This window comes from Schistocerca piceifrons, chromosome 10 (genome assembly GCF_021461385.2).
Source record: "Schistocerca piceifrons isolate TAMUIC-IGC-003096 chromosome 10, iqSchPice1.1, whole genome shotgun sequence".
In the NCBI taxonomy this organism is placed as follows: Eukaryota; Metazoa; Arthropoda; class Insecta; order Orthoptera; family Acrididae; genus Schistocerca; species Schistocerca piceifrons.
Window position 1 is genome coordinate 71,767,041 of NC_060147.1, and position 13,826 is coordinate 71,780,866.

Below are 13,826 nucleotides of genomic sequence, written 5' to 3' on the forward strand. Positions count from 1 at the left end.
CGACCGGCCGCCATAAATATTTCATGAGAGCTGCACTCGGCTGTACGCGTTTTATTAAGCACCGAAAAATTTTAACGAGACCGTCACCGAATTTTGTTTACGACTCGGGAAGACCAGCCGGACTCGCTAAGGGCTGCTTTCGACCACGGGTGACGGCGGCGTTTAACGTACACGCCGGGCGCTAATCTAATATGATGCACAGCGGCTCGCGTTTCTTTTGTACCGTCTTCCAATTTCAGCTATGGAACGATGAGAGAATTTTCGTCGTGAGGGCAAAAGCTCTGGTTCGTAGCGAATGGAAAAACAGTAGCTCTCTCGAGAATAAAATATCACAGGTTACGGAAAGTACAGGGGATATACACAGAAGCGACAAAGAAACTGGCATAGCCATGCAGATTCAAATACAGGGTTATGTAAACAGCCAGAATACGGCGCTGTGGTCGGCAACGCCTATATATGACAGCAAGTCTCTCGCGCAGTTGTTACATTGGTTACTGCTGCTACAACGGCAGTCTATCAGGATTTAAGTGAGTTTGAACGTGGTGTTATAGTCGGCGAACGAGCGATGGGACACAGCATCTCAGAGATAGCGGTGAAGTCGGGATTTTCTCCTACGACCATTTCACGAGTCTACCGTGAATGTCAGGCATCCGGTAAAATATCAGATCTCCGACATCGCTGCGGCCGGAAAAAGATCCTGCAAGAACGGGACCAACGACGACTGAAGAGAATCGTTCACCGTAACAGAAGTTCAACCCTTCCGCAGACTGCACCACATTTTATTGCTGGGCATCACCAATTGTCAGCGGGCGAACCATTCAACGAAACATCATCGATATGGGCTTCTGGAGCCGAAGAGCCAGTCGTGTACCCTTGATGACTACACTACACAAAGGACTACGCCTCGCCTGGGCCCTTCGACACCAACATTGGACTGTACAAACATGCTGCCTGGTCGGACGAGTCTCTTTTAAAATTATTACGGATATGGAGACAACCTCACGAATCCACGGACCCTACATGTCAGCAGGGGACTGTTCAAGTTGGTGGAGGCTCTATAATGGTGTGGAGCGTGTGCAGTTGGAGTGATATGGGACCCCTGATACGTCTACATACGACTCTGACAAGTGACAAGTACATAAGCATGCTGACTGATCACCTGCATCCATTCATGTCCATTGTGCATTCCGACGGACTTGGGCAATTCCAGCAGCACAATGCGACACCCCACACACCAGGAATTGCTACAGAGCTGCTCCAGGAACACTCTTCTAAGTTTAAACATTTCCGTTGGCTGCTTAAGTCTCCAGGCATGAACATTATTTAACATATCTGGGATGCCTTGCTACGTGCTGTTCACAAGAGGTCTCCACCTCCTCGTATTGTGACGGATTTATGGACATCCCTGCAGGATTCATGGTGTCAGTTCCCTCCGGCACTACATCAGACATTAGTCGAGTCCATGCCACGTCGTGTTGCGGCACTTGTGCGTAGTCGTGGGGGTCCTTCACGATGTATTAGGCAGGTACACCATTTTGTTTGGCTCTTCAGTGTAGTTCCATGACACTACCAGTGTAGAAAGGCGATCTGTTGTTTAAATGAATTCTGGTTTTCCGTAAAACCTCTGTTAGCGAAGATCGTATATTGCAAATTTTGTAACTAATTTCTACCGCTGCCGATCATATTCATATCCGAAAGATGTTCCAACGAATGGATACAAGGCAGGAATTGTATTCGCCATTGACAGTATGTACAGTATATTTTCACAAAATTATTCAACACTGTGTACGAAAATAGGCACAGCAGTGTCTAAGATAAGAGGACACTTTGTCAATTGGCTGTAACAACACAAGAAAATCAGCTTTAAAATAAATACACCAGCTGACAAAAAAACAGAAGCAAAGATTATTGTAAAGTAGTTCTTCATATACACGAATGAATAGCGTGAAAGATACGTGAAAAACGTTACATTAAAAGTATTCCTCCGAACTCTTTCCATGCCGTGGCCGTACACTAAGTGACCGAAGAAAGCTCCAGGAGGTGGATGCGTGAAATAGTACAATTGTCAGTAGTATAACATGCAACATATAGTTAAGTACAAAATAGGAGCAGAAAAGATACAAAATTACAATCGTTCTAATGAAATAAATGGAGAAAAATAGACAAGATACAAAAGTATAAGACGGCGTAATGTTACAAACAGTTTGCATTAAAACAGGTGGACTGATGTTATACTAATATGTACACAAGACATTTAACATACGAACAGAAAACAGTAGTCACATTAGGACTGACTGGCTTAAAGCTACGCAAATTTTAAAGACGAACAGCATATATGATAGTTACAAAAGGCGATGTCAGTGTACATTGTAATCATGTCACTGATATGAAAATATTATAAATAGGTAATGGTGTTTGCCATGATACAGCTGTCAGCTGAAGTGTGAAATAAGTAAGACCGACGTTAAGTGTCCTTATAATATACCAAATAGACATACAGCACCGTTCTACGGTATAATGAAAAATTGCAGATAATGTATACGTCCAGATAATCTTTACATTTTCTCTAGTACACACAGAAGCTGACTATCCGAAGAGCATTTGCATAGGTTTTGTCTGCTACAATAACAAAGAAAGCCAAAGCCTCTTACAGTGTTCGTTTACGATATTTCAAAACCACTGAAGTCTCTGACACCCCCAGAAAATCGTAACGGTAGACAAGTTTTTCGCTAACTTGCACTTTCACTGTTCGTGTATTAAATTATTAGCGTGAGGCATGTGGTTTTATTCATTTATTTATTTTTACTTCTCCACTAGTTACAGACAGTGTATACATACGTCACTGAATGTACCTGAAAAATTATCTCATTGTTCGACACATAATTCAAGAGATACGACATCGTAAACACTGACATTTGTGAATAATTAGCTTTTGCTTAAAATGGAGCGCAAATTACGCAAGCTACATTCATCTAGTGTTTCATAATGAGAGCAGTTGGTGACTCACAACAAACTTCAACCGTACTTCCAAACCTTTCTAAAGTTTTTCTCTTTTACGTGCTTAACGTCAAATATTTAACACACTAACTCATTTGTACAGTAATCACAAATTTGAAGGATTTTTTTATACATGCAAGTTTGGTTCTTTAAAGATTTAGGGATTTACTGGCACTGAACTAAAAGATAGACAGGGACTCAAGAGACGGAAAACTTGTTTGGTTTACAAAGATTTATATGTTACTTGAGTTACAGCAATTTGTAACATGTTGTCTGGTGTTTATTGAAGGAATGTAATTAGCAATGATAGTTTACTAAAGGCTAGGTTTGAAAACTTTATTTCGCTCACGAAGTGCAAGTTAATCATTCTTAGGAGTTTATTTGAGCTCTGTGACTAGGACAAACTGTTGGATTGCGCGCAGAGCCGTATATTCATCATAGCACGTAATCCGATAGGTTTTTAGTCAGTTCCAACACCTTACTGAACACTGCGCTTGGAGATATATTTTAGGGCATGACTAAGCTATAAGAATATATTTTTACGTAAACCGTCCTATAGGCTGACCGCCACAATACCTTCGTAAGGAGCAAAGTTACGAGAAAGGCGAACACGCTGGTTAATGTCCCCCTGCCAGCTAAACAGCGCTTGCTTGATACATAGATATTTTTATTTTGCTTCGAGACAAAACTTTATTTGGATAAATACGACACCCTGTGTATGTGGACGTAGCCAGTAGCGTTTCATATTTGTTTTTGAGCAAAACACAATTTTGATCTTTTCTTTCTTTTAGTTCCCAAACATGTTTTGCTCAAGTTTCAGTATCATCATAGGGCTATTATCATCTCTCTATAAAATAAGAAAAATGCTCTTTTCTATTTGCACAATATAAATTCGAGTTCTTAAGACAGTGTTTACAAATTTGGAGAACAGACTAAGTTCTGTACATATACCTTGTTACCACATCCTGTGTCCACCCTCAGTAGCTGAGTGGACGCCGTCATGGTAGCTCATTGTGTTCGGGCAGAGGGTTAGCTGCCCTCTGTAATAAAAAAAAACTGAGTTAATGGATCAACGATGTACTTAAACGGATGTCTTACGACGACCGCCCCGAGCAGATGCAACGAACAAAAACGAACAAAATGAGAGAAAAAAAGTGGTTAGCGCGACAATGTCAATCCTAAGGGCCTGGGTTCGATTTCCGGCTGGGTCGGAGATTTTCTCCGCTCAGGGACTGGGTGTTGTGTTGTACTAATAATCATCATTTCATCCCCGTCGACGCACAAGTCGCCGAAGTGGCGTCATATCGAAAGAGTTGCACGCGACGAACGGTCTACCCGACGGGAGGCCCTAGACAGACGACATTTTTTTTTTTTTACCACATCCTGTGGTAAATACAGGGAACCCACAGCATGTGATAACAAGGTATATATACAAAACTTCGTCTGTATTTCAGATTTCCAAATATTGCCTTAAAAACTCAAATTTATGTGTGTACAAGTAGTAAAGAGCATTTATCCTGTTTTATAGGAAGATAATAAAAGCCAACTGATTACTGAAGCTGGAGCGAAACATGTCTGGGAACTAAAGGAAAAGATAAAAAATTTACATTAAAAACAGTGTTGATCACGATTTATTTATTAAGGTGACCGGTTTCGACCACTATTATGGTCATCTTCAGACCATTGAGTAGGAGGAACCTCTTTCTGCTGGAGAATCACTAGATTATCCAGCAGAACGAGGTTCTCACTCAGTGGTCTGAAGATGACCACAGTAGTGGTCGAAACCGGTCACCTTAATAGATAAATCGTGATCAACACTGTTTTAATCTAAATATTTGTAAAACATTGATCACTGTCACTCCCATAATAAAAGTAATTGAAAAGATAAAAATTGCGTCTTGCTCAAGGCGGATCGTCTCCACAAACAAATCTATTTCCAAACAAAGACGGACAGAAGATCTTAACGTCAAATAATGTTCCAACACTACTGGCATCGGCGTCGATGGGACGGTATAATCTATTCTTCCTCTCACTTACCGGACTCTTATACTGGTTTGCTGAGGTGATAAAAGTCTAACAAGAGGCATGTGAAATCAGCAGCTTGTCTTTTAAAAGGAAGTTATCGAATACATTGGAAAAATCGCGCTGTTATTCTGGTCTGAGCTCCGGAAATCATGCAGTCGTGTACGAGACAGCGCACTGAGTGACGTGGGAAAGAGTAAGAACGAGGAGCAGAGACACAAAGACCGCATCCAGTTAGCGGCTTGCTCCCTAGGTCGCGTGTGGACGCGGCCGACTGTAAATATTCGCAAGTACTGCCGCACCACCGGGGCATAAACCAAGGACAGCTGCGCCGATGTAATCGCCCCTCCTCGGCTCCGGGTTTCTAATGGAGCTATCTCTGGCCGCGGCGGCGTAACTCACTGGTCCGTTCGTCTGATACAGGAGTGCCTGGCATTTTCGAGCCACGCTACAGGTCGCCGGAAGTAGCGCAATGGTTTGAAACACGGCAGTCGTCTGGGAGAGCGACATCGTTTGACTGCCTTCAGCCCGTCGTAACAGCTACCGGTTAGAAAGTGGTTTTGTGTGGCGATGTGTCATTGTCATCTAGACGTCTGTTTCGACTACTTAATCCAAAAATCAGTGATCGTAGCTTGGTACACAGATCAGTCTGAGTGGTTTTTAGGCGGTTACTGACGCTCTTTTAGGGAAATGCTGAGCTCATATCGAAACTGTAGCTCAGAGAGCACAATACATAAATAGTTAAAATACAATAACACACAGAACGAAGATTACGCAAGTCGCACACAGGAGGCGCACACAAGTGGCTGTGACGTCACAAAGATCATTCGGCCACAAAGTTAAAATAATAAAATAAAATTTGCCGAATACTGTAAAATCAGACCCATACAGGACAAGATAAACTCCGGGGAAAAGCAAGAAAGTCTAAAACTGCTGTCTCCGCATGTATGTGCTCATATGGCGTAACTTGTTTGATCCATAGCACGCTAACAGCGTCCGTTATTTACATTTGAGTAATGCCAGGGAATAGATTAATTTGACGTAATGCTAAGGAAAGATGGATCACCAGACGAGGATCCAAACACAGCTGCTCATTCAAAAGCGAATGCAGTGTCTTTGAATCCAAAAATAAAAAATAAACAGGGTGTTGACAATAGCTCGAACCAGCTCTTCGCCTTCGTAATAAACCGAGAAGTAAGAGAGGCAGATACGAAGTGTAGTTCATGTGTCAATTACAGAAAAAATTGTGCAGGCTAGAGTGTAAGTAGAGAGAAACCTAAGCCAATCGACATCTTTGCTCTCCCATCCATCTCCCATTACCTGAGAAAGCAACAGCTCCTGTAGAATGTCCAAAACATTCTCTAAAGGACGCAGTTTTCACTCGAAACGAAGAGTGAAGTTACCCAATGAAGGCGGCCGGAGTGGCCGAGCGGTATATGATGTTTGGTTTGTGCGGCGGTCAACTTTCATGAGTGATAATGGAATGAGGAGGACAACACAAACACACAGTCCCCGGGCAGAGAAGAATCCGAAAATCGAACCCTGGAGGCCTATGTACGAGAGGTAGTCACAAGAATTTAATTATCCCCTCGAAACAATAAGGTTACGTAATTAACCTTACAGGTACATGTCAGCAGGATTGGTATCCATGAAAACCACAGCCGGCCGACGTGGCCGTGCGGTTAAAGGCGCTGCAGTCTGGAGCCGCAAGACCGCTACGGTCGCAGGTTCGAATCCTGCCTCGGGCATGGATGTTTGTGATGTCCTTAGGTTAGTTAGGTTTAACTAGTTCTAAGTTCTAGGGGACTAATGACCTCAGCAGTTGAGTCCCATAGTGCTCAGAGTAATTTTGAACCATGAAAACTACCCCACAGCATAGTAGTACGTCGGTAGGGGAACCAAAACGAAGTGGGGCAGCCCATTGTTAGTGATGGGCTTCAGTACTGCGGTGGGAATTTCAGTGCGTACCTGGACTGCGGACACGAAGCTGTAAACAAACAAAAAGTTAATTAGGTAACCTTTTTTTGAGATGATAATGATATCGTTGTTGTGGTCTTCAGTCCGGAGAATGATTATGTTCCACGCTGGTCTACCCCGTGCACGTCTCTCCATCTGCGAATAACTCGCCAGTAGTCAAACCGGCCTCTCCATGTACTATTTTCAACCCACCATACTTCCCACCATTACTAAATTTACGATTCCTCTATGTCTCAGGAAGCGGCCCATCAACTGACCTCTTCTTTTAATCATGTTGTGTAATAACTCTCTTTTTTCTCAAATTCGATTCAGTACCTCATCATTAGTTACTCTATCCAACCACCTAATCCTTAGCATTCTTCTGTAACATCAAATTTCAAAAGCTTCCACCATCTTCTTATCTGCGCTGCTTATCCCTGGTGCTTCACTTCAGTGCAGTGGTACACCCTATCATATTCAAAAAAGCTGTTTTGAAGATTTGAGTTAGTGTAGCACGTTAATTGTAAGCAAGCAGATAGAGAAAATTATAAAAACAGAAATCAACAAAGGAAACAAAAAAAATCGTCGTTTTGAAGTTCAGTTACCAGCTGACTACTTTATAGAAACTTAAGCTATTACGAAATGTTACGTTAATTTTGTTGTGTGTAATATGACATTAAGGTTAACCTGAAACCCAATAGAGGAAAACATTCTCAGAGGCACACCGATGCCCATCACGAATGAGAACAGAAGTGAATAAAAAAAGATTTAAAATTAGAAAAGCGTCTCATAGTATGAGTTCGCCAGCGCGACTGATGATGGAAACTCGTTCTGCTGCCGAAACACTGCGCATGTCCGACATAACAGCCCGGTCTTTCGCTAGAGAACATTTTCGTTACTGTTCGCGCGGGGTATGGCATGTTGTGACCGTAGAAAATTTTAATTTTTATTCTTGCTTTTGTGACTATAATAAGAGTCCAGGCTCCATAGGCAAACAGCCAGCCGACATTAAGAAATAGTCCACCAGGAAATAGGGACAAGATAAGCGGCGGAGCCTGCCAAGTATGGCTTGTTGATCAAATAACTTAGTGTTTGACTTCCTGCCAGAGGAAGCAGCATGAATCAAACTTGCGCAATGGAAGATGCAAACACCAGGGCGATAATACAGCAAGAGAGAGTGTCAGTCACGCGCGGGAAAGACTCGTGTGGAACCAAATTAAGTTGTGTGCAGCTAGAAACAAAAGTGTCGTGTGGAACCGAAGGCATTCTTGCGCAAGCCGACCAATTAGCAACGAGAGTGTCGAGTGGAACCATAGGCATTCTTGTGCTATCCGATCACTTAGAAATGAAAGGGTCGTGTGAAACAAATTAGCTCGTGTGCATCCGAGTACGTGAGAAACGAAATAAAAGGCCAGGCAGCGCAATAGCTAGAGGCAGAGATTCAGATGCAGATTCAGAGCCAGTGGCGGCAGTTTGGAGATTCCGCAGAGAGACGCCAGTGGGGCCGAGTAGGCCCACAGCAGCCGATACAGCTGATAAAGACTTCAACTACGAGGAGATAAAGACTTCAACTACGAGGAGGCGGTGATAGACTCTGGTGGACACTCAGGAACTGCAGGTCAAGTAGGATTTTTAAAGTTTCATTGGAATAGTAATGAACAGAGGCTGTCAGTCTTTGCCTCAATTACTTAGAGAGATTTCAGTGCTAACCAAGATCAAGTGATTGCTTTGTACTTGTTTCTTATGTGTACCGGCAATTAGCTTTGAAGTAGCAAGTCCGAATAAACAGACTGAATCTTACTAAGGGGTTTATGGTCCAACACCTCACATAAGTATATGTGAGAATAAACTTGACAGAAGCTAACCAATCTTTTCTGCCTACTGCAATTCTGTAACCTATTTCAAGGAAACTTACTTGCTTCAAACCAAGGAGATTCTCTCCCTCTCATCTCCGATATAAAGGTTGACAGCAATTTATAACTAACCCATTGTCGTTAACGTCCCGATTACGCTACGCAGTTCGCACTTACTTCATTCTGGTATAGTGAGGCTGTGCCGGTATGCTACAGGCAACCCTGCGGCTTTGGCAAACATATTCTGTGAACCAGAAACCCCTCACCCTCGCAGTTTCGAAGGTCAAGGCTGAGAACAACCAAGTCCTTCACTTCCCAGTTAAGTCAACTCTGTTGTTTCTCTCCGGCGTTGCTAGTTGCAGGTGGGATTGTGGGACGCAGGAGGCAGGAGTGAAAGAACCAGAAGAGGGGTGGGGAAGAAGAGCTGGACAGAGAGAAAGAGAGAAAGAAGCAGCTACGGTCGCAATTACGCCCCACTTGAATTATTATTCACGCGCGCGGCGTCGGTAACACGCACGGCGAGTGGGGTCCGGCAGAGGGCAAGCTTAAAGCGGTCATTAACTTCTCGCAAAAAACAATAGTAAACTCGGTGGGACGGGCGGTCGATCGGGGCACCTCGTGACGACCGCGCCGGAGGAAATCGATAGAGCGAGAGATCGAAACGTGTACTTTTGTTTATCCGTTTCGCGGGCCCGAGGCAGCCTCCGCGGTGGGGGATAAATAAACGATGAGGAAAGACCACCCGTGACAGATATACGCCATCGCGAAAGCGAGCGGTAATTAAATGATCATTACTTCGTGACGGGCGCAAAATTACAGAGCCCGGCGCGGCGGAGCTGGGTACCTCGCCGTAGAGCTGAGCTGTCCCGTCCCAGCGCCGCCGGCAGTAAAAAATCGCTGTTGGCAGCCCTGCGCAGATTAATGCGAGTGGCGGCGACGCACTGAGGGGGAAAAACCGGGGGAGGGAGGGAGGGAGGGGCGGCAGAAACGGACAAATCACCGGCTCCGGGAATCAGTCACGTAATTCCGATTATCGCGTTGTTGGCTTTCCGAGGCCGGAGTTATTGCCGACCGGACAATTGCTTATCTACCAAACGCGCTGCCCCTGCCTTGGTTTTCCATTCTCGCCTTTCTCTCCGTCTCCCTCCCTCCCCCCATCTCTCTCTCTCTCTCTCTCTCTCTCTCTCTCTCTCTCTCTCTCTCCCTCCCTCCTTACCTCCTAACTCCCGCCATCTCCTTCGCAGCCCGCGCACAGTTACCAGCAAACCGATTTGCTGCTACGGTTTCCACATACTGTGCACTGCTACTTGAAAAAATTTCCACTTGCTGCAATGACTGGCAGATCGCTCTTAAATGTGAGCAACGTCAAGATAATGCCCGTAATAAAGAGAAGGAAACCTCGCCAGTATCCAATTACAAGATTATACCTTGATCAGAATGACAAAGTGGTACACAGGTAGTTATTTACAAGAATGCTATAAAAGCGACAGACAACCAGAAAACGAGCTCGTTCGCTCCTTCTGTTTGTTCGCATTTCACAATTACCGCCCTACAGTAGACAATTACCGCCACTAATCTAACCCAACACGTTTCAGCATCTTCGTCCCATCATCAGTGGTTACTTTTATTCGCTTCCGTAAATGTGAACGTATTTTGAGTGTTTCGGCCCCTTTGTGCCACCATCATTGTTTTATTCACTTCCGTAAAATGTAAACATATTTTATGTAATAACTATTCTGAGGAAATCACGCATGAAATAGTTTTGGTCTGTGGTTTTTATTACCTAAATTTTTTCTACATTTCTGGATTCTGTAGGACCCTCTTTACGTTTCTCTTTATTAATAGCTTGTCTAAAGCCAAACTAAACTCCTCCCGAACAGGCCTTGGAAGGCCCAACGGTACTGACCGGCCGCCGTGTCATCCTCAGCTCATAGGCGTCACTTGGTGCGGATATCAAGGGGCATGTAGTCAGCACACCGCTCTCCCTGCCGTGTGTCAGTTTCCGAGACCGGAGCCGCTACCTCTCAGACAGGCAGCTCCTCAGTTTGCCTCACAAGGGCTGAGTGCACCACGCTTGCCAACAGCGCTCGGCAGACCGGATGGTCACCCATCCAAGTGCTAGCCCAGCCCGACAGCGCTTAACTTCGGTGATCTCACGGGTACCGGTGTGACCACTGCGGCAAAGCCGTTTGCTGTTAATAGCTGGTCACCCACAATTAAATGATGTTACTGTGGGTCTGGTTGCCGAATTAACTAATCACTTTACTCGTATGCGTAATCTTGTTGCGTGAAAGTATTTCGCTACTATATTCTTCTCTTAATTTCGAAATACCCTTTCTGAACAAAATTAAATTCATAGATAAAGTGATTTACTTAGTTCACCAACCAAAAACATAACAAATTAAAACGTCGTGCTTCATGCTGAAGTTCAATTACATATACAGTGAGCATTTATTAAACGGTAATTTCTTTTCCTTCCATTATTCTGTGGTGCTGAAAGTGAAGAAAAGTCTGCAAATGTTTGAAATCCTATTTAAAGTTGATTGGAAGTAACTGAGCAGTCTCATTCTCAATCACTGGATAGGTACAGTCTCGGCAATTTGGCTCTCAATGTTTATGTTAAGCAAAAGGTGGTTTTTCATGCAATTCAACGTTTACGACGTCATATCCCCGAAATTATGTGTCGCTCAGTGATACAATTTTGCAAGTGCGTTCAGTGGTTCACATGGATACTATCTGCTAAATGTGTTGCAAATAAGGTTGTAGTAAAGAATTAATTTATTAAACCGTCATGCCTGACGCCGAACATTTATTGCACTAACAACGAAAATGTAGTGAGTGAAATTTATTTTCTTTCATCATTTTGTGTGAAAAAAATATTCGTAATTGTTTGAAATTATGTATAATGTTTATTGTAAGTCGCTACGTGCTCTCATTCACAAAGCCTGGATATACAGGGTGATTCAAAAAGAATACCACAACTTTAGGAATTTAAAACTCTGCAACGACAAAAGGCAGAGCTAAGCACTATCTGTCGGCGAATTAAGGGAGCTATAAAGTTTCATTTAGTTGAACATTTGTTCGCCATTTCAGCCAATAAAGTTTTTGGTCCCTTTTTCTTCGAAGGTGCTACTGTAACTGGACTACAGTATCTGGAGATGTTAGAGAATTGGCTGTTCCCTCAGCTCGAACAAGAAGCACAACAATTCATATTTCAGCAGGATGGAGCGCCACCACATTGGCACTTATCTGTCCGTAACTACCTGAAAGTCAACTACCCGAGGCGATGGATCGGCCGCCAGGCAGCCCGTGACAGAGCACTTCATCACTGGCCTCCAAGAAGCCCTGATCTTACCCCCTGCGATTTTTTTTATGGGGGTATGTTAAGGATATGGTGTTTCGGCCACCTCTCCCAGCCACCATTGATGATTTGAAACGAGAAATAACAGCAGCTATCCAAACTGTTACGCCTGATATGCTACAGAGAGTGTGGAACGAGTTGGAGTATCGGGTTGATATTGCTCGTGTGTCTGGAGGGGGCCATATTGAACATCTCTGAACTTGTTTTTGAGAGAAAAAAAACCTTTTTAAATACTCTTTGTAATGATGTATAACAGAAGGTTATATTATGTTTCTTTCATTAAATACACATTTTTAAAGTTGTGGTATTCTTTTTGAATCACCCTGTATATATAGTATGGGTAATTTGTGTCCTGTGAGTTACGTTGCCTTAAGACATAGACGAAGTTTCTAACTGTAGTACTTGACTGATAGTACATATGCTGCGAGACAATTCTGCTCCATCACCGTATCCATTGTGCAGTGCTCATGAGAATAAGGTAAACTGACAGGCACATGCCTCGCCGGCCGGAGTGGCCGAGCGGTTCTAGGCGCTACAGTCTGGAACCGCGCGACTGCTGCGGTCGCAGGTTAGAATCCTGCCTCGGGCATGGATGTGCGTGATGCCCTTAGGTTAGGTAGGTTTAAGTAGTTCTAAGTTCTAGGGGACTGATGACCTCAGACGTTAAGTCCCATAGTGTTCAGAGCCATTTGAACCATTTTTTGCGCATGCCTCAAGGACAGTCATATTTACCCCTCCCTGAGTACAAGAATGGAATAGTACATAAAATTCCCTCCGCTACACGCCGCACAGGCCATTGCGGAGTATATATGTAGATGAAGAGGTAACTCATAGTGAAAGAAATGATTCGAAACGCAATTGTGAAAAGGAAATACGAGTTGAAGTGAAAAAGTAGATAGAGACGAAGGCTCGGTTGAGGAGTGGAGGTATAATACCTCACCAGGAGCTATAGGAGTTGATGCCAGTAACGAAGCGAGGTAGTGAGTGAGAAATCAGAAAATCAATTAGGCTCTCCGACACTACTTTCCTGACGATCGCTGTTTATCGGCACCGGCGCACGGTTTTAATTTAAAGCACGCTTTTAATTTACAACTCTCCCTCCTTTCTTCCCCCCTCCCCCTCTCATGGCCACTGTGCGAGGTCCAAGCCGGCCACGTACGCTCGGAGGGTCGTATTGTACTTCGCGCGACAAGAATAATAAAGTTGGCAACAGGCTCGGCCGGCGTCCATTCACTCCGGCTACTTCTGCTGCGAGAGGTAATAAAGAGCAGCGGAAAAAGGCATTCTTCAATTAGGAAACCGGCCTGCTTATCTGATGCATCTGTCATGTTTTACATTTGTATTACACCAGCCGCCTCGCGCACTGAGTTATACGGCTGCGCGCGCGCGCGCTCGGCTACCAGTGCGCATCTATTGCCGGCGTTAGTTATTCAAATACAACACGCCATCTTTACGTTACGAGTCCGGCCGGCGCGTATTACGTCTCGAGGGCGTACTTCACTCCGCCGCATCAAACGAAAGCCACCGTGGCGTCATCCCGCCATTGTTAATGTACTGGCTACTGGGTCTCGCGATGCTGCATACAACGTGTCTCTATTGTCTGTTAATTACCTGAGCGAACTCTGTTTGCAGTACCT

At 44.1% G+C, this 13,826-nt stretch overlaps 1 protein-coding gene and 1 pseudogene across 1 annotated transcript in view; one reads left to right on the forward strand and one right to left on the reverse strand.

Moving 5' to 3' along the window:
- The window catches only part of LOC124718792 (homeotic protein ultrabithorax-like), a 903,761-nt gene that overhangs the window by 770,319 nt on the left and 119,616 nt on the right, over positions 1 to 13,826 (forward strand). The gene's annotated exons all lie outside the window — the stretch shown is intronic.
- On the reverse strand, positions 10,904 to 11,021 carry LOC124719277 (annotated as a pseudogene).